This window comes from Panicum hallii, chromosome 1 (assembly GCF_002211085.1).
Source record: "Panicum hallii strain FIL2 chromosome 1, PHallii_v3.1, whole genome shotgun sequence".
Taxonomy (NCBI): Eukaryota; Viridiplantae; Streptophyta; class Magnoliopsida; order Poales; family Poaceae; genus Panicum; species Panicum hallii.
In genome coordinates, this window is record NC_038042.1 from 14,060,047 (window position 1) to 14,082,213 (window position 22,167).

A 22,167-nucleotide genomic window follows, 5' to 3' on the forward strand; every position below is an offset into this window, starting at 1 on the left:
CTCTAGCACCTTCAGAGCCTCTTTTCCACTCCCAGGATTCGTTGAATGGCTCCGGGCCAACTCTATCACCCAGGTGCAATAAAGCTCCTCCTTGCTGATGATTGCCCCTACCTTTCACTCGATCCATTGCTGCCACAGCTGCAAAGGATCTACCATCCACCTCTTTCTTCACAGCATGGATGATGCGCCGATTGGAGCCACCAAATCTAAGGATTTCACTCCTCTTTGCTAGAAACCCTATACCCTGCTCCACCGCTGTTAGTGCTGAGCCTTTTGGAACCCACAGCCAGGACCCCCTCTTGTTGGACCAGGAATGACCATGTATGTCATCTCCACAGGTACCGAAAGGAAACTTGGGCCTTTGTGGCCTCTCACTTCTTGCAGCCCAAATGTGATAGTCCGAGTCATTTTTTCTTTGGTCAGCTTTGGAACCACTTGGGGAATTCATATTTTCACTCTCATCCGCTCGTAGGAACCCTTCAACAAATTTCCTTGATGGGTCTGCAGAAGTGTGTTTGCCTCTGATTGCAAACCTCCCATGCTTTTGAATCTCTCGATTAAAAACATCCCTCAACGAGAACGAACCAAATTTCAGCTCCTGCACCAAGTCTGGATTTAGAGAATCAACCTTCTGCAGATTGAACGAGTTTCGTGGGGACGAACGGAGTTCAGATCAACATCCTCGCTTCGGAATAGATTTTTCTCCATTACCCATCCACTCTGAATTGATGTTGGCAGCATGCCACGCATCACATTGTCACCCAGCTTCGTCATGCTGAAGAATGTGATCCTCTCCACTCTAGTGATCAAGCCCTCTCATATTCACATCAGCGATCCTCCAGCATAAATTCTCCTGTTGAGGTGTCACATCCCGATGATCCCCCTCATTTTGACACTCCTCTGATGTCCGCCGACGAACAACATCCTCTCTCATTATTGGTGAATTTGCCTTCCCCCACTCTAGGTTGATGTTGGCTGCACACCAAGTGTCACGGCGCTGAATGGCTTCCAAAGGTGGAAGACAAGGATCGTCGCCGCTCCGGTGATCAACCTCTGTGGCCTCAACGTCATCATGCTGGCATGAACCGCCCTTGCGGGCCAACCCCACCCAAGCTCCGCCCTGACGACCCTCCTCCCAAAAACCCCCTCCAAACCGGTGGTCCTCTAACGACCATTGCCGAACAGCCTCCTCTGCCATACGAATCAGAATCATCGGATACAACACGGGCAGCGATTAGATGCTTCGCAAAAGTAGGAGAGATTGTCGCAGGCCAGATCCTCTATCGATCCTCGGACGCTGCGGAGAGATGATGGAGGAAAACCGGTGATCGCCGGACTTTCTCGCTCTAGGACTTTCTATCTCTTCCACCTTTCTCTTAGAGATTGTATTTCCAGGCCATTAGTTAATCATATAGACTACAACGCATCAATATGTCCCCGAGATTACATTTGCTTTGCAAACTCACAGCCCTTTTAAGATATTGCCAATTCGCCAAATTCTCATGCGCTTAACATGTAATTGTGGCATGGTTGGTAGACCATTCACAATGGTGGTTGTCATTCAAAGTTGTACATCATATATAAGCATCCACCTTGCCCCCCACAACCATGCCCTTGTCGACAAGGATGAGTTGTGGACACAATGATCTTCCAATCTATCTTATTACAAAAAAAATAATCTTTTATCCTCGTAAAAAAGAAGTAACTGACGTTCACATAGTACAAGTCCAACACTGATGGCTAATTAGCTTTCCAATTCGTCATCCACAAATAAGGAAGCATCCACTACTAGAAAACACGCCAAAGATCCACCTCAAAACTACCGGCATGAAGAAGATCCTGTACTACTGCTAGTATTAGTACCAGATCTAGTTCGTACTGGTATTTTTGAGGTGGACCGAAGCCTATGGAGCCCTTTAGTACCGGGTGTTTAGTACCAGGTGGTAACATCACCCGGTACTAAAATATCACTTTTAGTCTGGCACCACCCGGTACTAAGGGGGTGTTTGGTTCCGGATGGCTAAACTTTAGCCCTATCACATTAAAGAGAATCTTATCATTTAGAAGTATTAAATAAAGTCTAATTACAAAACTAATTGCAGAACCCCTAGGCTAATTCACGAGATGAATCTAATGAGGTATATTAATCCATGACTAGAGGATGGTTACTGCAGCATCACTGTTGCAATCATGGATTAGTTAGGGTCATTAATTTTGTCTCGCGAATTAGCATCCGTTTGTGCAAAAAGTTTTGTAAATATATTTTATTTAATACTTTTAAATGGAAAGATTCTCGTTTGATGTGATGGGGCTAAAGTTTAGCCTTCCGGAAGCCAACGGGACCTAAAAGGTCGCTTTTAGTACCGGGTTACTTGAAAAGAAAAATATCTCCCTCTCAATCACAACTGCTATGTAGGTGAGATGGTAAGTGAGGTACTCGCAAAGCAAGAGCTTACGAGTTCGTAGTACCGGTTGGGAAACCGATGCCTAGAGGCCTTACCAACTGTGCTGATCGGCTGTTTTCTAGTAATGGTCACACTTGTTTTCTCAGCATGCTTGGCCGTATACATTTCATTCACAACGGTGGTTGTCATTCAAAGCTGTGCACCATATTTGGCTGTATATATCCACAAGATGGATATAGAGGCTGGGTTAATCCTTTATCTAAAAAAAAGCTGTGCATCATATATAAGCATCCAACTTGCACCCCACAACCATGCCCTTGTCGACAAGGATGAGTTGTGGACGCAATGATCTTCCAATCTATCTTATTACAAACAGATAATCTTTTTTCCTCGCAAAAAAGAAGTAACTGACGTTCAGAGTACAAGTCCAACACTTATGGCCAATTAGCTTTCCAATTCGTCATCCACAAATAAGGAAGCATCACACAGGTACATGGTATGAGATTGGGAGGCACCTGGAATGAGCGCGCTTGGAGCTTGAGTCCGAGGATCGCTGTGTGTCCGAGGATCCCTATAAGAAAAAGATACTCGAGTGTCAGACCCTGCTTCGCATTGGATTTAAAGTCATGCCACTGAGCAATGAAAATCTCATGTTCTTCACTGCTAGGAATCTATTAATTTCTTTTGTTTCTTCCCGCTGCTACCTACATACTCTGCTAGTTGCCCAAGAAAAAAAAATCAGAATGAATTCCTGGATACTCGACAAGCCTTTATCCTTGAGAAACATTGCTATTATTGTAAACATAAATGGCACAGAGTGGAATTTTGATCTTTGAGTAACATTATTTTGCATTTACTTGGACGACATAGTGCTACTAGACCTTTCAGAAGATTCAGGTCCAGGTATTTTCTTTCCTTCTATGTCAAGTAATTTGGCAAATGCCAACCCTGTAAAAAAAATTCACGACGTAGTAATTCCTAATCTTGAAATTGAAATGGCTCACAGGAACAAAAAGGTTTACTTGCATGCTCTTGCAATAAATCCTGGTTATTTTTTGTTGTGTTCTGGCTGTACGTGCTGACGTGCAGGTGCTTGACCTACTGATTGATTTATTACTATTATCCATTTTGATGCTTAAAACATTGCACTTTATCAGTTGATTCTTTTGCAAGTATCTGTATATACGGTGACCGTGTTGAAACTAGACCACGACCATGACACACCACACAGCGCCTGTCATCCTTATCGTCAGTAAATAACCATTCATGATGGACACCAGAGTGTTGACACTGATGTGTGGTAAAAGGACGATGCCACACCCAGCAAATCAACAACCATGATGAGCCAGCAGTAGAGGTTATAAGTGCAAGGTGGAAAACAATGCCACACCCAGCATATCAACAACCATGATGACCCAATTCTCCAACCCAACGACCATGATGACCCAATTCTCCAACCCAACGACCAGCTGGAAAACAATGAACGAGGAGGGTTAACTTGCCTAGACACCTGAGTATGAGAGGAATTGGGAAGGCACAGGCTTGGTGCGCACAGAAGGCTGGGGCCGGGTGTCAATCTTTGGGTCCGAGGCCTGAGGTAATGGAGGCTGTGCTACGGAGTGGCGTTCTTTTGTTTGTTGCCAAGATGAATCGACGGCAGCCTCTGACAATTGGCTCCCCGGCTCGAACCTTCCTGCGAAGGGGAAACAAGGGGTTGGCAAAAAACATGCCTATAGCGTATGCTTGGTTCTTTGATTCTCACTGGGCATTTGCTATGTATTCTGGCGAATCTAGCTAATGGCGCTGCTTCAAAAGCAAGTTCATAATGTTACGTCTGCTGTTGCCGACCAGCAATCTCGATCACCATTGTACTTAAACAATAACTCTCAGAAGCAGGGCTTCGTTTGTTACATTAACTAAATATTTCTTCAGCATTGCCAACGTATAATTAAGGTCACGGCGGCGCATGGCAGCAGCAGCAAGCGGGGCAGGGGCTTTTCTTTTTTTCTTTTAACATGCATCGCTGGTGGTTCTGAACCCGGCGGTGCTGTGCCGCCCCATCACGGTCGACCCTAATTTAATGGGTGGCCGAACCGGCGGTGATGTCGGTTTTGAACAGGCGGTGATGGGGTGCTCTGTACTAGTGCTCAATGCTTTCACTTACACACAAAGTTAATTCAAATGTTTTTTCCTCAGGCAAAAATATTTTGAATAAGTCAGTAACTGCTTACCAAAGCTTCCTGTTCGTCATCGACCATGAAGGAACACACAAGTATATGGTATGAGATTGGAAGGCACCTGGAATCAGCGTGTTTGGATCTTGAGTCCGAGGATCACTAGTCACTGCAAAGCTTTTCCAGCCGCCTCTGCATTCTGCTGAAAAGTCTTCAAGAAACATATACACGAGTGTTAAGAGACCTGCTCGCATTAGATAAAATTACATGCCACTGAGCGAGTTTATTGTTCTTCCCCGTTTAGTATCCATTAATTTCCTTTCATTTCTTCCAGCTGCTAGCCAGATATTCTATTTGTGTACAAGAAAAATTCCTCGATCCTTCATTTGCAAGATCAAACAAGCCTTTCTCCGTAAAAAAAAACATTGCTATCATTGTACGCCTAAATAGCACATGCTGACATTCTGAGCTATGAGCAATATTTGTTTGCATTAACATGGACGACACAGTGCCATACTAGATCTTTCAGAAGATTCAGTTTCGGGTGACTTGTTTATTTTATTTCGAGTAATTTGGCAAATGCTAACCTAACTAATTTTATAGGGAGTAATTCCTAATCGGGCAAAAAGATTTGCTAGGTTTCATGATCTTAATTACTTTCCTTCGTGTTTCTAGGGAATAGATCATGTTTTTTTTTGTGAGTTCTATCATTGCGGTAAATGCTGCCATGTAGGTGCCTAACCTGATTATTGATTTAGTACTAGCTGTTATTTATTTCATCCGCTATGCGCACCTTACTCTTACTTTACTATTACGGATTTGGAAGTGGGAAAGCCGTGCTAAAAGCATTGCACCTTCTCCATTGATTCTTCTGCAAGTATCAACCCAAAGACCAGCTAGAGAGCTTAGAAGTTGCTCCGTCGACCCAAGCCTCCAAGGCTCCAACCCAAAGACCAGCTTGCTATACAGTGACCGAGGATCTTTAACTGACCTAGGCACTTGGGAATGAGAGGAACTGGGACTACACCAGCAGCCATAGCCCATAGCTTCTGTGGACATATCTATGGGCAAAAGCCTGGCAAGACAGTAAGAGACCTGTCGTCGTCTCCTGCAACAAGCTGCATTTATAGGGTATATATAGATGTTGGTCTCCAATTAGCGATCATAGACGGAGAATGTAGGTGGTACCAGAGATGTAATTATAAAAACCATAATATATTAGAGTAATCCTAATACTCCCTTCATCTCTAAATAATGTACCAGAGCTGATTAATTTGTTAAAACTCTTTCAAGGAACTTATTTATCTACAATAACAATTCATCAAATCCTAATACTCCCTTCATCTCTAAATATTTTAAGAAGACAGGGAGAAGCCTTTCACGCCCCACATGGAAGTTGTAATTTTGGAGTACATTATAGTGGTCCATTGCATGAATGCTCTGAATAAAAAAAACAGCAAGGGTTGTTGTTCTTATACTGGACACATTTTTTCTTGATTTGCAGATAAATAACCTAGTGGATTATGAAAAAATACTTGTTTGGAGATATGAGTATGTTACTTTATGATTTGCGGTCCTTGCTAGTTTGGCAATGATATATTACACACATTGAGATTCAGGAAAAAAACGATCCTCTGTTTCTCCATGCTGGTCCTTTATATTGAAGCAACTATGAACGAAGGTTGTTGCTTCAAATCAAATTTGAGTGCTCTTATCTCCAATGATCTAATCCTTCCGACTGAATGCCACGAACAACAGTATACATCTACGCAAATTCAGAAATTAGATTATTTTCTCACTGGACTGTATATGTGGTTCAGGCCATTCATATCTATGCTTTTGTTCGACTCATTGCCTGAAATCTATTGAAATGTTTTCAACCATTAGTTGTTCTTTGGTACAATTAAGGTTACGATTTGATGTAAGATGTGCTTCTTTTATTTTTTGGACAAATTAACCAGTGAGTAGTGCATACCCTTTAGCTTAATGGGTGAGATGTGAATATGCGCTGATCAATTCCACGATGTCGTCAGACATAGTGCCACAAAATGCGTTTCAACATCCAAGGTTCCCCATTCGTGATGGATAGAACTGTACACCTAACCAGTGCATATCTTCAGATTTAAGGTATAGGATCCTCTGCTTGTTGTTGTAGTTCGCCGGACGTCGGATCGCCGGCGACGAAAGCGGAGCGAGTGCGAGAAAGAACGAGCGCGAGTGGTTTTTGGTGCTGCAGAAATCGCAGCTTTTCTTGACTCTATTCAACAGGTTAAATAGCATTACAAGGCTTGATCACGACCACGATCTCCTACTGGCTCGTGCCATCCCACGAGCGAGATCCAGGCGGCGTCAATTACAAGCAAGGAGAAAAAACCGGGCAACGCCCACGACTCGCCGTGCCCATTCAAGAGCCCTTTATTCTCTAATGACTCGCTAACTGACTACCAGACCGTGCAATAGAGTATGCAACATTTCTCCCCCCTAATCTTTAGCACGTTCACCTGGAACTTGAACGCCGATCATGTCCTGCAGCTTCTGAAAACGAACACGCCCAAGCGCCTTAGTGAGGATATCAGCCAGCTGCTGCTCTGTCTCCGTGTAACTGAGGACAATCCGGCCCTCATCAACACACTCCCGAATGAAATGATAACGAAGATCAATGTGCTTGCTCCGGTCGTGGAAGACGGGGTTCCTGCTGAGAGCTATGGCAGACTGGTTGTCCACCAAAAGTTCTGGCGCGCCATGCTTCCCCCCAATCATATCAGCCAGGAGTCTAGCGAGCCACACACCCTGACAAGCCGCAGCAGATGCAGCGATATACTCCGATTCACATGAAGATAAGGCCACAACCTTTTGCTTGGATGACTGCCAGGTGATGGGGTTGCCGGCGAGGAAGTAGATGATACCGCTGGTGCTCTTGCGCGTATCAACATCGCCTGCCAGATCAGCGTCACTGAATCCGACCAACTTGGGCTTCTCTTCTTCCTGCCTGGTATAGTGGAGTCCATAACCCCGTGTGCCTGCAACATATCTCAGCACACGTTTCACGCCAGTGAGATGATCATCGCGAGGATCTTCCATGAACCTGCTCAGGTACCCAACCGAGAAATTGACCTCGATTCCAAGATAATAGGAGAGAAGGCCAAGATCACTCATCTGGAACTTCAACTTCATCTCTTGCTTGAACGTGACAATGTCGTCCTCGCTGGCACCGGTGATGATCAAGTCGTCGACATAGACGCCAATGATCAGCCGACGGTCTGCTCTGCTGCGCGTGTAAATACCGTATTCAGCGCCGCTCCTCTGGAAACCAAGGGTCACCAAGGTGTCGTCGAGCTTGGCATTCCAGGCCCTGGGTGCTTGACGAAGACCGTACAATGCCTTGCGAAGGCGTAGAACCTTGTTCTCGCTCCCGGAGATGACGAAGCCAGGCGGTTGTGCGACGTAGACTTCTTCCTTGAGGTCGCCGTTCAAGAACGCGCTCTTCACGTCCATATGGTGGACCTCCCACCTCTGGTGCACCGCTAGAGCCAGCATGGTGCGCACAGACTCCAATCGAGCGACTGGAGCGAAGACTTCATCGAAGTCGACCCCAGCCTGCTGCACGTAGCCCTTTGCGACAAGGCGCGCCTTGTGTTGCACGACGTTGCCGTTCTTGTTGTGCTTGATCTTGTACACCCACTTCAAGCCGATCGCACGATGTCGGGCGGGGAGTTCCACCAACTCCCAAGTACGATTCTCCTTGATGGCCTTGATCTCAGCACGCATTGCCTCGCGCCAGCACTCCTCCTGTTCTGCTTCACGGAAGCTTGCCGGTTCATCAACAGAGGCGATGTTGAGGACGTCGTCGTGCCCTCGGTGTGCCAGGCCGGGAACAGACGCGTCGCCCAAGATGTTGTCGACGGTGCGGAACCGAAGCGGAACGTCGTCGTGCTCTGCATCAAGATTATCATCGAGTACCTCGGTTGGTGGCGTGGCCAGCTGCACTGCAGGAGGTGCCTGGGAGATTGTTGGTGTCGGAGAACCTCCATGCGGTGCAGCAGCTGTTGGCGTGTGCGGTGTAGAGGGAAAGGCAGACGCAGGCGACGAAGCATGCGCGGGAGACGGAGACGGAGTCGCTGCTGGCGCAGTGGTAGTTGTCGTGGTCTGTGTGATGTGCTCGACGGTGAAGGGCTCGTCGTCCGTAGAGGACTCCCCAGCTTCACCACTCCAGCTCCATTGAGCTGCTTCGTCGAAGACGACGTCACGGCTGATGATGACACGGCGGCTGATGGGGTCGTAGCACCGATAGGCCTTGGAGCCAGGCTCGTAGCCGACAAGGATCGTCTTCTGACTTCGGTCATCCAGCTTCTTCAGGTTGGGGCGTGTGATCTTGACATGTGCGATACAGCCGAACGTGCGGAGGAAGTGCACCGCCGGCCGCTCGCCATGCCAGGCTTCATAGGGTGTCTGGCCGTCGAGCGCGCGCGTGGGCGCCCTGTTAAGAATGAAGACAGCAGTGGACACCGCCTCGCCCCAGAAGTACCCCGGCAGGCCCTTGGTCTTCAGCATGCAGCGCGCCATGGAGAGGATGCTCTGGTTGCGCCGCTCTACTACCCCATTCTGTTGGGGGGAGTAGGGAGCAGTGAGGTGGTGTTCGACGCCGTGCTCGGCGCAGTACTGCCCGAACTCAACGGACGTGAACTCCCCCCCACGGTCGGTGCGGAGCGTCTTCAGCCGGCGCCCAGTCTCTACCTCCACAGCTGCCTTGAAGTTCTTGATGGCAGTAGGAGCTTCATCTTTGCTCGAGAGCATGCGCAGCCACATGAACCGGCTCATGTCATCAACTAGAAGCAGGAAGTATTTGTTACCGCTTGGGGTGGCCGGAGTGACCGGGCCGCAGAGATCGCCATGCACAAGGTCGATGGCGTGCTCTGCTCTGTACTTCGTCTGCGCCGGGAAAGATGCACGCCGCTGCTTGCCAATGAGGCACCCATCGCACACCTGGTCCACCTGATCCAGGAGTGGCAGACCACGCACCATCTGTTGCGCCGCCATCCTCTTCATAGAGCTGAAGCTGAGGTGGCCAAACCGCGCATGCCAGAGCCACGCCTGCTCGGAGGCGCGTGCGGAGAGGCACACAGGCCGCCCAATGTTTAGACGGAGGTGGTAGAGGCGTGCTGGACTCCTGGTTACCTTGGCAAGAAGACGACGGCTGGGGTCGTGGATGGTCAGCACACCAGAATCGAGAACGACGCGACAGCCCGTCTCCTCCAACTGACCAAGACTAATGATGTTCGCCTTGAGCTTGGGGATGTAGTAGACTCCCGTCAGTGCTCGGTGCTCGCCGTTCTTGCAGATGAACACAATGGAACCGCGCCCCTCGATCTCCACCACGGAGCCGTCGCCGAACCGGACGTTGCCGCACACCTTGGAGTCAAGCTCGGCAAAGGCGTGGCGGCACCCGGTCATGTGATTAGTGGCTCCAGTGTCTAGGACCCAGAGGTGATCATATCCCTCCTCTCTGGGCCCCAGATCTGCGTGGACCTCCTGCTCGTTGACAACGACGCCGCAATCCGACGGCGGTGGTGGTGGAGCCTGAACACTAGGGGTTGGGTCCGTGCCCCTTCTCTTGTGGCAATCAGTGACCGTGTGGCCCTGTTTCCAGCAATAGGAGCATACGACGCGCTCGGGCGGCGGCGACGGCGGCGGCGGCGGCGGCGGCGGCGCCTGGGCACCCGAGGGAAAATTGGTGTGGAGGACGACGGCATGAGCCATCAGCAGTGCTTGGTCCTCCTCTTCCTCTTGGGCCACAAACGCCTGGGCCTGATCACGCTTCTTCTTGCGGCATTCAGCAGCCCAATGGCCCTTCTTCCCGCAATAGTTGCAGATGTTCGTCGGGCCCGCCCTGGACGCGGGCGCTTTGACGCCGTCTTGACCGCGCCCGCGCGGCGGCTTTCCACCGTTCCGGCGCTCGCGGCCACCGGATCCCGCGCCAGAGCTGCTACCGTCGCGTTTCTTCATGCGAGCGGTCCACTCCTCCTCCGTGAGAAGCAGGCGGCCGGCGCCATCCTTCCCACCAGACACCTTATTCTTACGACGCTCAACGGCGCGCAGGTGTCCAGTGGCTTCCTCCAACGACAGAGAGTTCAAGTCGAGGAGGGTCTCCATGGAGATCGCAACGCTCTCCAGTCTCTCCGGCACTTCATGCAGCATCTTCTTCACCACCTCCTTCTCCGTCACGGGATCCCCGAGAACTCGCAGTTCATTTGCCAATGTGTTAATTCGCAAGGCGAAATCTTCTACAAGCTCACCGGGTTTGAAAGTGATGTCAGCGAAGTCCTGCCTGAGCTTCTCGGCGTTTGCTTCCTTGACCCGATCAGCGCCCATCCGCATCAAACGGATCGCGTCCCACGCCTCGCGCGCAGTGCTCTTGACGGCCAGCCCCGCCCTCATCTCCTGAGGCACAGCTCGAAGGAGCGCGGCCAGGGCTTTGCGGTCAGTAGTAAATTCGCCGACGCCGGACTCGATGACGTCCCACAGCTCCGCCGCCTGGAGGTTCACCTTCATGACAAGTGACCAATCGGTGTAGTCGTTGCGGCCTAGGACCGGGTAGACCACAGCTGAGGTCGACTTCTCGATGACGCGTTCGGTGACGGTGCCGGCTCGGTGACGCGGACGTCGTGGCAGCGGCGATGGCGAACGGCGGCGGAAGCGTCGCGGTGGAGACGGCGTGTGGCCCGGCTGGAGTTCCGGCGCAGAACTGCGCGACATGATCGGCGACGGTGGGATCCGCGGCTCTGATACCAGATGTTGTAGTTCGCCGGATGTCGGATCGCCGGCGACGAAAGCGGAGCGAGTGCGAGAAAGAACGAGCGCGAGTGGTTTTTGGTGCTGCAGAAATCGCAGCTTTTCTTGACTCTATTCAACAGGTTAAATAGCATTACAAGGCTTGATCACGACCACGATCTCCTACTGGCTCGTGCCATCCCACGAGCGAGATCCAGGCAGCGTCAATTACAAGCAAGGAGAAAAAACCGGGCAACGCCCACGACTCGCCGTGCCCATTCAAGAGCCCTTTATTCTCTAATGACTCGCTAACTGACTACCAGACCGTGCAATAGAGTATGCAACGTACTCTTGCGTTCTGGTTTCAAACTATCACCGTGCACATGGGTTTCCAATAGAAAGTGCAGGTTGTTATGTACCATTCATAAGTGAACGGGCTCTCCATGGCAGGCGGCATGCGAGTCCAACGTGAACCCAAACAGACGAAAGCTGAAGAGCTCAGGAATTATAAAATAGCAGCAGTGCCGATGCTGAGATGCAATAGAGTTGCTATCTGTGCCACTGCGACCATGGACGCGTGATGGTGTGAGTTGAGGACAGGAAGATGGAGGAGAGTAGGGGATCGGATTTGCCCCGCGTAGAGAGGAGGTGTCTGTCAGTGCACAGTGCAGTCGACTGTCCCAAGGCAAACAAGGGTACCAGAGAGACGAGGTGAACGTCTTGGTTCAAACTATCATAAAAGGGTTTCGTCCATGTTTTCTGCAGGGATTGCTCTTGCATGAATAAAGTTGTTCTAAACTTGCCCTAACAGAAATTATTTCATATCCTCCTCGAAGTAAACATCCCCAATTCTCAGATGCAAACTAGATCGGAAATAAGCTAACATGTACTCCCTCGATTCCAAAATATAGGTCGTTTTGGTAAATATAGATGTATAATTTTTGCTATGTGTGTAGACATAATGTTTATCTAGCTGCATAGCAAAAGCTTATGCAAAAACTATATATTTAGATTTGCCAAAACGATCAATATTTTGGAACGGAGGGAGTAAACTCTAGTCGATCTATTGACTACCGATTTGCTATGAACCTAGTGAAGCTGTATCACTAGTTCACTGCAAGTTCAATTGCTCCAGTGCCAGATCAACGATGGAGTCATGGCGGAAAACCTACACTGATAACTGGCTGGTGGCTCTAACCACTAGTGATGCCTTAGGGCACTACCACTGTTGGTTTGTGGCATCAACCGATCTGTAGTGAAGACTCAGTGTCATGTTTAACCTAAAGCAGTAGCAAGAAGGAAGACTGCAAAATCTAGAAGTGAACTGATCTTTCTTGGAAATTAATATAACTCGGGAACTAATGGTTGATGGAAAGCTCATAAATGCATGGGCTGATTTAGATGCAAGATCGTATTTGAGTGGTACACAAAATGGTTGTACATTAAGCATTTTCGATGTATATATGCAGGTGGTCGGTAAATTATTTATTCACCTCCTCTACAAGTAGAGGTTCTTCCTGGTTTCTTCCTTATCTATAATTTGCAAACCTGTGACTTCAGTTAGCCAAGAGCGCGTGATATATCTTTAAGCAGTTGTTCTGATGCAACTATGATGAGAAAGATAGTAGTAGCAAACGCCATGAGCTCTTCCACTATAAGCAAGATCCACTAGCAATGGGAGGCACAGGGACTCCATCCACCAGTTCATTGCTGAGCTTCTGAGGAACGCAATGAGCTGAATCCGTGGAGGCAATGTATCCTATGCTCAAGGAGGCACCGTGCTCATATGCACATCTAAAATCCCACCCAACCATCTCAGATCCAAGGGCACCAGACAATTTTACGTTTCCCCCCTCCCACCTCCCCTCCTATAGCTCTGGATTTCTTGCGTTTTGCCCCCTCGCGCAGACCCGACCTGGTAGCTGACCGACCCACTAGCAAACACCGAATCGTTTTTCTCCTTCTCCTGGCTTTCTCCGATCCACAAGGCAAGCTCCGCCGCCGAGACCAGGCACTCCGCCGCCGCCTTCTACCGGAGCTTGCGCCGCCGCCTCCTCACGGACCTTGCACCGCGGCCTCCTCCAGGCACTTCATCGCCGCCTCGTACGCGACGAAGTGCCGGCGCCTCCTGTTAGGATTGGACGCGCCGCCGCCGGCCGCCAACCGCCTCCTTCCATGCCGGCGCCAGCTTCTCCTCCAAGCCATGGCCGTCCCCTCCTCCTTAGGTCAGGACGCGCCGACATGATGGACATGCCGCGCCCCTGTGCTAAAGGAGTGGCCGCGCCCAAGCCACGTTCTCATTGTTTTTTTCAAAACAGAGTGTGGAAGCAGTCATTTTGTTGTAATTTTTGTATGTTCTTTATCAACTGAGGTTGTACACTTGGTGATTGTGTTGCCAATTAAGTAAAATAAAATTCAGTGTTGCCAATTCAGTGAAATAAAATTCAGTGTTGCCAATTGTGAAGCAAGTCTGCTTGTGTTGTTGGATGGTGATGAATATTCAGTAAACAGAGCCCCTAGTGCTTCTGTCGGTGTTGCCAATTGTGAAGCAAGTCTGTAGCGTAATCACAACAACAGCATGCTGCTGTACTGGCCGACAGAAGCAAGTCTGCTTGTGCTGTTGGATGGTGATGAATATTCAGTAAACATAGCCTCTAGTTCCATACAAAAAGTATCAATGAATGTAATTGAAATGCTAACAGTTCGTAAAGTAAAAAGACACAAAAGCTACACTACTGAGATGGTGCCTCCTGATTGGCATTCTTTCTCTTCTGTGGTTTAGGAAGCTCCTTAGACTTCTTGATTGTTTTACTCCTTCCCTTCGATAGAACATCAGTTGGTGGATGTATATTAATTTGATCCGGGATTTGGCAACCAATGAAACCCTCATACTCGTCTCGTCTAGTTTGCACTGTGGTAGGTAAAATGTGACCAAGAGAAGCTTCTATGTTCATAACACTTGAAACTAAAAAAATCCATGCCTCCTTTTGAACCCTTCGCTTGTTGAGTCAAATCTTCTACCTTGTTTCTCACCGTTGATATCTTTTTCCAGCTTTCCACTTCATTTGCATCTATGGGCTTCTCGTCCAATAAGTTTCCTTCCTCATCGTACACTCGCTCTCTATGGAAACAAGTATAAAAAGAGTAAATTATGTTTAGAAAAATGATATAGTATGTTAGAAAAATATACTTGTGGTGGCCTTTACCTCTTGCATCGAATTTTGAACCTTTTTAAAATGTAATCTAAAGGAAGTTCTTCAAGCTTTTCACCTCTTGCTGCTAAAATGATATGGCGACATGGAATCCCCATTGTCTCAAATAACATGCACGAGCAGCACCCAAATATATCTGATATGCACCATCGAACCACCCTGTCCTTCATGGACCCGTCATTAATGACCACCATTTTTACACTCTCAAACTCTGTAATGCTAACAACTCTGCAGTGGTCTCTAGCAGCTTGCACTTCTGTTTGGAATTTTTTGAATATGTTACGTGTGTACAGCATGCTACCTTGTTTCTCCACGGACCATCCTGTTATCAGCTGCAGCGTGGCATGTACAGTCATATGGTCTTCCTTTAACTCCTCTTGCCGCTGGCATTCCAATGCTGTATCAAGTCTAAGCCAAAACTCAATAAAAAATAATTTGCGGTGGATAAAGCGATTAAAGAATAAGTTTGCACTTTCAGACCTTGAAGTTGTCCTAAGGAGCCCGGCAAGTCGTATGTTCTGAAAATATGCTGGAATCCATGATTCACGAATATCGTACCTATTAGCCAGCCATGCATTCCCCTCGAGACCGTACTTAATTATGAGAGCATTCCACCGTGTTTCAAACTCATCTCCAGTTTCTGAACCCCACACACAAGCATTCAAACTAGCCCAAAATGATTTGTCAGTTCTTGTTTCTGGACCAACCTTTTCTGGAACTTTCTCCATTATATGCCACATGCATAACCTGTGAACTGTATCTGGGAAAACAGAGGCAATTGCAGATCTCATGCTTGCGTCTTCATCAGTCGTAATAAGACTCGGGACTTTTCCTCCCATTGCCACAAGGAATGTCTTTAGCAACCATTCATATGACTCAATCTTCTCATTCAATAGAAATCCAGCCTCGAAAAAGACACTTTGCTTATGATGGTTGACACCGATAAATGGTGTAAATTTGATGTTATACTGATTTGTGCTATATGTTGCATCAAAAGACACTAGATCACCGAAATGACTGTAGTTTTTTCTAATTGTAGCATTAGCCCAGAATATGGAGACTAATTTTTCATTCTCATCCACAACAAAATCATAAAAAAATGCAGAATTTACCTCTTTCTTCCGTTCTAGCTGTGCAACAAATAAATGTGCATCTGCATTCTTTATTTTTTTTCTAAGCCCCCGATAGTAGTTCTGAAGGTCCCGCTTCGTGCATCCTATATGGTTGAATCCACCATCGGTTACTTGTAGAATTCTATAAGCTTGTGAGGTACCTACACTTGCTTTGTGACATGTAAATAATGTATTCTTGGCCCTCTGACTGACTGAACGGTTTGATTGAAGGAAGGGAGCCTTGTTAGGTGAGCATAGCACATGATTATGTTGCTCAACCATTGAAGAGATGTGGTACTTCTTATCGGTACCCAGCTTCACGTATATATGCGCATCACAACCACATCTTGTCACCACTTGACTCTTTCTTTTTTTAGATGGATCACCTGTCTCCTCCTTCTTCTTGAAACCGTTCCTTGAACACAGAAACCTCTTATTCACAATCTCACCAAATAGTACATTCTGAGATCCAATACGAACTGAAAACCCTCTTTCATGTGCATATTCCTTGTAAAACTCTTCCACGTCCCGTATAGTATCAAAGGACATTCCGACAACAGGCTTCATTCCATCCACGCAGGCAGGCACTAATGATGAATACTGCAATATAATATTGCACGTACAATTAAATATGAACAAGGGCTGACTCTATAAACAAAGTACTCAAGAAAAGGAAAAGCCAAGAAAAGATCACCATTGCAGGCACGAAAGGATTTTTTGATGGTGTGCTGAAACAATGGGAAAATGATCCAACCGGTGTAGTAGAATCATCCAACCACGACTTGAACGAGATGCGACGCGCAGCCTGTACTCCATGGATGACGGCAGGGTGATCTGTCAGCTCGGCTGCGTGTCCGTCGTGGCTGGCGGCAGGAGGAATAGGGACCTCGTCGGCCTGTACTCCATCGCTGGCGGCAGGAAGGGCAGGGATATCAGTCTGCACACCATGGCCGGCAGCAGGAGGAGCAGCAAGCTCGCCGGCCTGTAACTCCTGCCCATCATCGGTCCACATGGAAGAGCAGGGAGGGGCGCTAGCGGCAGGACGAGCAGAGGGAGTCGGGGTGTGCTAGGGCTTTTGCTGATCGGAGGAAGTCACGATCCTAGGAAAAAACGATCGAACCATGTGCTACCGGGTTGGGTCCAATTGGGAGGGGTGTTTTGTACAAATGAATTTGCACTGCCGGAGGGGAGGTGGGAGGGGGGAAGGGAAAAAAGACAGGGTGCCCTCGGATCTGAGATGGTTAGATGGGATTTTAAATGTGCATATGAGCACAGTACCTCCTTGAGCATAAGATACGTTGCCATATGTGGAATGCAAGTTCTGCTGGAGTTCCTCTCCTCCTTTCTCCTATCCTTGATGGAAAAGTACTGCCATAATATCCTGAATTCCTGATTCACTTCCTTAATAGAATACACATTTTGGGCTTATTACTCACCATCATTTTTCCTGAGAAACTACAGAAGTGCTGCTATTATTGTTCTATTAAATCAAGAAAGTTCAGTAATTAAAGTTTAAAGTGAGAATACTCGGAAATAAAACGTGCTTAAACTGAGTTGTTTCGTAAAGCCTTGAACCAGCAAATAGGTCTCCATGCAATATTTGCCCCCCCTTTGTACTTGGATAAATATCCATATGTTTTTGAACTAAAGAAAAATGGTATGGTATATCATCGCTATAGAGCAAGAAGTCTTCTTTTACACTGCTAATCTCACTTGCACGAGTGGCTTTTTATTTACTTGTTAGAACTGAAGCAGTCAAGATTTTGGCATGTGAGATATTTTCAATGTGGGTCACATGCTTCCAGTAGTACGAAGGCACACGTAATTTGGGTACAATATTTATGCTGGCCTAGAATAATGTTTTCTCCACAACAGAAGGAGAGAATGAATAAAGTGAATATTTAAGAACAGTTCCTATGCTTCGGGTGCGAGGAAAACAGCAACAATCTCAATTGGGGTATTGGGTCCTCTGTTACTCATCTTGCCTTCTGGGTTCAGACAACCACTACATATGGATTTTTAATAGAAACTGCATGTGGTTCTGTATCATTCATAAGTAAAGGGTGTACCTGTTATCAACCATGCTGAACTGAAAGTTTGCAACCTTTCAATAAAGGTGTGCTCGTGGTTGATGACTTATTTGTGCACCTCCTTGATAAATAGTGGGCTTCTTTGTTTTATTCTCCTTTAATTTTTGAAGTTGTGAGTCGTCCAGTCTGTGCCCAAAAGCAAAAGTAGTTCACATAGTATATCCGTAAGCACTTGTCTTGTGGTGAGTAAGAAGCAAAGGATAGGAGGTACAGTGAATCCAAACACACTATACCACAGCCCGAGATAGCTGACTACATTGTGGTCAGTACAAGTCGCTGCAGCGACAAAGGATCGGTCGGTATAGACTTATACCAACCCCAACTTTTAGTCGGTACAAGTTTGCTGTTTTAGGGGATTGAAAAAAAAATCTTTGGAGACATTTCTTTATTGGAAAGTAGCGGAGAACCTTCCTAGGAACCTTATATACATGTTTTCCATCTAGACTCTTCGTTTCTCATTTCCACCCTGAAACCTTACATTTTGGATATGTATTCAAATCTGAATTCTCCTTCGAATAGAGAATGCAATCATTTTGACAGGCATGAATACTAATGTATCCAATTCTTATAGATTTCACCAATTTCTTGAAAGTTTCTAGGTAGTGCTGGACCCAAAGGGAGTGCATCATTAATTAGATCTAGTAACAGATTAAAAGATCTATCGGTCCATCTACCAAGGAGTTTCAAGTGCAACAATCTAATTAGGAAACACAGCTCTGTATATTTCTTGCAGCGAGGGTATAGCTTTTTGTTGTTCTCTGCTACCTACTTTTGAATGGTGAGTACCTCAGCGCAAGGTTACAGATCAGAATTGTTGTCATCATAATCTCCTCTATCATCTAAACCAGCAGCTAAGTCTCTAAGAAAATCAGATATGTCATCATCCTCGTGGACTCCACTGTAACCTGATCAACATTATAGTTCCCATGATTCACAGAACAGCTAGGTTCTCCATGTAAGTTCCATGTTGTGTACCATTTTAGAAACCCATCGCATATCAAGTGCTCATGTGCATCGCCTGCCTCTCTCCAAAATGAGTTAACACATTTTCTACATAGGCATAATATCTTATCGCCTACCGCTAATGAATTCCTAAATGCAAAAAGCTAGGAAATTGTTCATTCCGAATATGTATAAAAACATATATGATTTTTCAAAAAAAATAATTGCTACATCTAATATTCTAGCAGTGATGGTTTTATGTCCATAACTGAGGGTGGAAATGGTCCTCTTTACACATGGTTCTAGCCACAAACCATAAGTGCAAGGTTTAATTATTCTAACATAGGACACAATTTTTTCTTTGATTTTCAAATTATAAACTAGTCGGTTGTGCAAAAACTAATTGTAGTATGGAGATATGAGTATGTGATGATTATTTTAGGACATTTCTATTTATGTTTAACGACTTAAACCTTTTAGTTCGTCCATGACATATTACACACCTTGAGATTCAGGGGAAACTGATCCTCTGCTTCTCCACTCCACTGCTTTGAGTGAAACAACTTTGAAGGTTATTAGTTCAGAATTTGAGTGTTCATATATCATCTGTTTTAGCCCTTCTGACTCAATGCCGCAGACAACAGTATTATTTTATTCAAATTCAGAAACTAGACAATTTTGTTGCTTGAGGCCATCCAGATCTATGTTTCAAAGGCCACATGCACTTTCTATTGGAAGCGATATGAATATGTTGTAATCAATTCAAGGATCTCATCAGACATAGTGCAACAAAATGTGTTCAAAGATCAAAAGGCGCCCAATTTGTGGTGAACATAACTGCACATCTAATCTAACTAATGCATATCTTCAGAATCAAGGTAGAGGATCCTTCTGGGTTCAAACACCATTATGCTCATGGCTTTTCAATAGAAAGTGCTAGTGGTTCTGTATCGTCCATAAGTGAAGGGTGTACAAGTTATCAAACATGCTGAACTGAAACACATGTTGCAACCGTATGGAATAAAAAAATTAATAAAGGTGTGCCCATGGTTGGTGACTTAAATGTGGACCTCCTGATAAATAGCAGGCCTTCTTTGTTTCATTCTCCTTTAATTTTTAAAGATGTGAATCCAGTCTCTATGGCCAAGAGCAAAGCTTGTCCGCATAGTATATTTTTAAACATGTCGTGTGGTGACTAAGGGTGCGTTTGGTTCAGCTGTGAGCTGTGAAAAAGCTGCTGTGAGATGCCTGCTGTGAAAAAGCTGAAAGTCGTTTGGTTCAAACTGCTGTGAGTTGTCGACTGTGAAAAAATTATATATTGTCTTTATGCAAATTGACAGTATACAATATTTCTTTGTGATGACCAAATTCTTTTTCCTTTAAATCTTTATTTATATATATATATGAAAATATTTGGAGTTAACTTTTTTATTCTTTTTTATTTTTATTTTCCTATATATGAAAATCTTTATTTTCTTATATATAAAAAAGAATTGAAAGGGTATATATGTGACCAATAGGTGTGTAGTTTTCACAAATTAGGAAAAGCTGCAAAAACAGGGTACAACCTGCTTTCAAATTTGTACTACAGAAAAGTAGCTTTTCCAAATCAGCTGCAGAAAAGCTGAACCTATTTGGTTTAGGTTCAGCTTCTGCAGAAAGTAGGTTCAGAAAGCTGAACCAAACGCAGCCTAAGAAGCGGAGGATAGGAGTGGTATAAGCTAGATGTATATACACTAGGAATGGGAGGTACAGGGAGTACAAACTGTAGGATAAGGAGCAGGATTAGCTGAGAAAATTAGATCATCTCGTCTTGTACGATTTTTACTGCGAATTACTCCACCACGTCCTCTGTTTAGTGCACTTGCTAGCAAGTACCCTAATAGTAGCCCTCAGCACAATTTCTGTATGTTTAGAGTGTGCATGGTCCAAACCTCTAAAATCAGAATGTAATCGGCTCCACCTCCCATGTCTCTCTCCTGATGGCATTTCGGTAGATTTGTACCGCGTCGTCGAACATAAAGCTAGCTTGTGACGGGTAGCTGGAGCCGTCGTCAGAGCTGCCGCCTAGCTTCTCGAGCTCTCTCGCGCCGGCGTTGCCGTAGCTCTGGCAGCCGGCGAGGACAGATCAGCCCCACACGGACGCAAGAGAGCACGTCGACCATGCAGCCGCGCTGTAGTGCTCGTGCCCCCGCGCGGCCATCCCGTGCACAAGGAACGGCATGGTCCACCGCAGTCCAGCGCTCCCGCCGGCGTGCGCACCGCGATGGCCGTGGTGAGCACGGCGGCATCCGTGGCGACCCTGCTCTCGGCGGGCAGCACTGCACGTGCAAACGGCCCGACAACTAGGTCGTAGGGGATCGCGGCAATTCGTCGAACACCCTCCGCGCGAGGTCCGGGCAGCGCGCGTAGAGGTCGTGGAGCAGCATGGTAGTGACGTAGTGATGGGCGGTTGAGAAGACCGCATTCCTGACAGAGCTTTCGGGCGTCGAGCGCGTCTTGGCGGCTGCGGAGAGTGATCGGTTGTCTCCGGTCCGATCAGCCGGCGGCGGCGAGAGGAACTGCAACTGCAAACTGTACGTGTCTCGCCGACACCTCTCGATCGCGTGGAAAGGATTAAGCGTAGTTGATGTGAGTGTGGCATCTATGATTTGCAACGAATTTACGCACGTACACACAATAATTTGTTTCGCAAAAGAAAACAAGAAAAGTTCAATTTTAGCAAATGTGCGGGAGCACGTTTTTTATCAAGAGAAAGAGAATTACAACGACGTTAACTACAATAGAACCATCATAGCGCAAAATTATAAAACCACGAGCAAGTGGCATATGACCAAATACATAAAAGACAAGAGACAAGAAAGGGCAACCACCTAGCCTAATAAACCAACAAAAATATCTATTCCCGCTAAAGAGAAACAGCATCACCGTAATTGTCTATGCAGATTACTAAACGACCGAGATATAACCTTGGTGGCAAAGCATCCACCTAGAGGAGATGAGACATCACGCACAATACGACAGCAAAGCATCCGTCCATTAGCCTGGCTGTCGGCGCCCAAGCATATGCCCAAGAGAGACGACGGCGGCAAAGCTTCCGCCAAGGCGATGATGGCGGCAAAGCATCCGCCTGAGAAGCAAAGAGCAGTGGCGAAGCATCAGCTAGAGATAATACCATGACGAAGATGTATAAATAATGCGTCAACACGAAGAGATGACGACCGCAACGACCTCCCGCGACCAAATCCGCCGAACAAGGGGCCGTGACGAGCAGCAGGCCGGCACGGCACCGTGCTAGCCGGGCGAAAGCCAGCTGCCCCCGCTGGCGGTGGCGGGCGGAGCCGCACACAAGACGGAGGAGGGCAATCGGTGTAGCCTGCATGGCACTGCACATCAGTGAGCCCTCCCCGCGCGCCAGCACCGTTGAGGAGGATGAGGCCACCGTAGCACCGGCCACCGGGGAC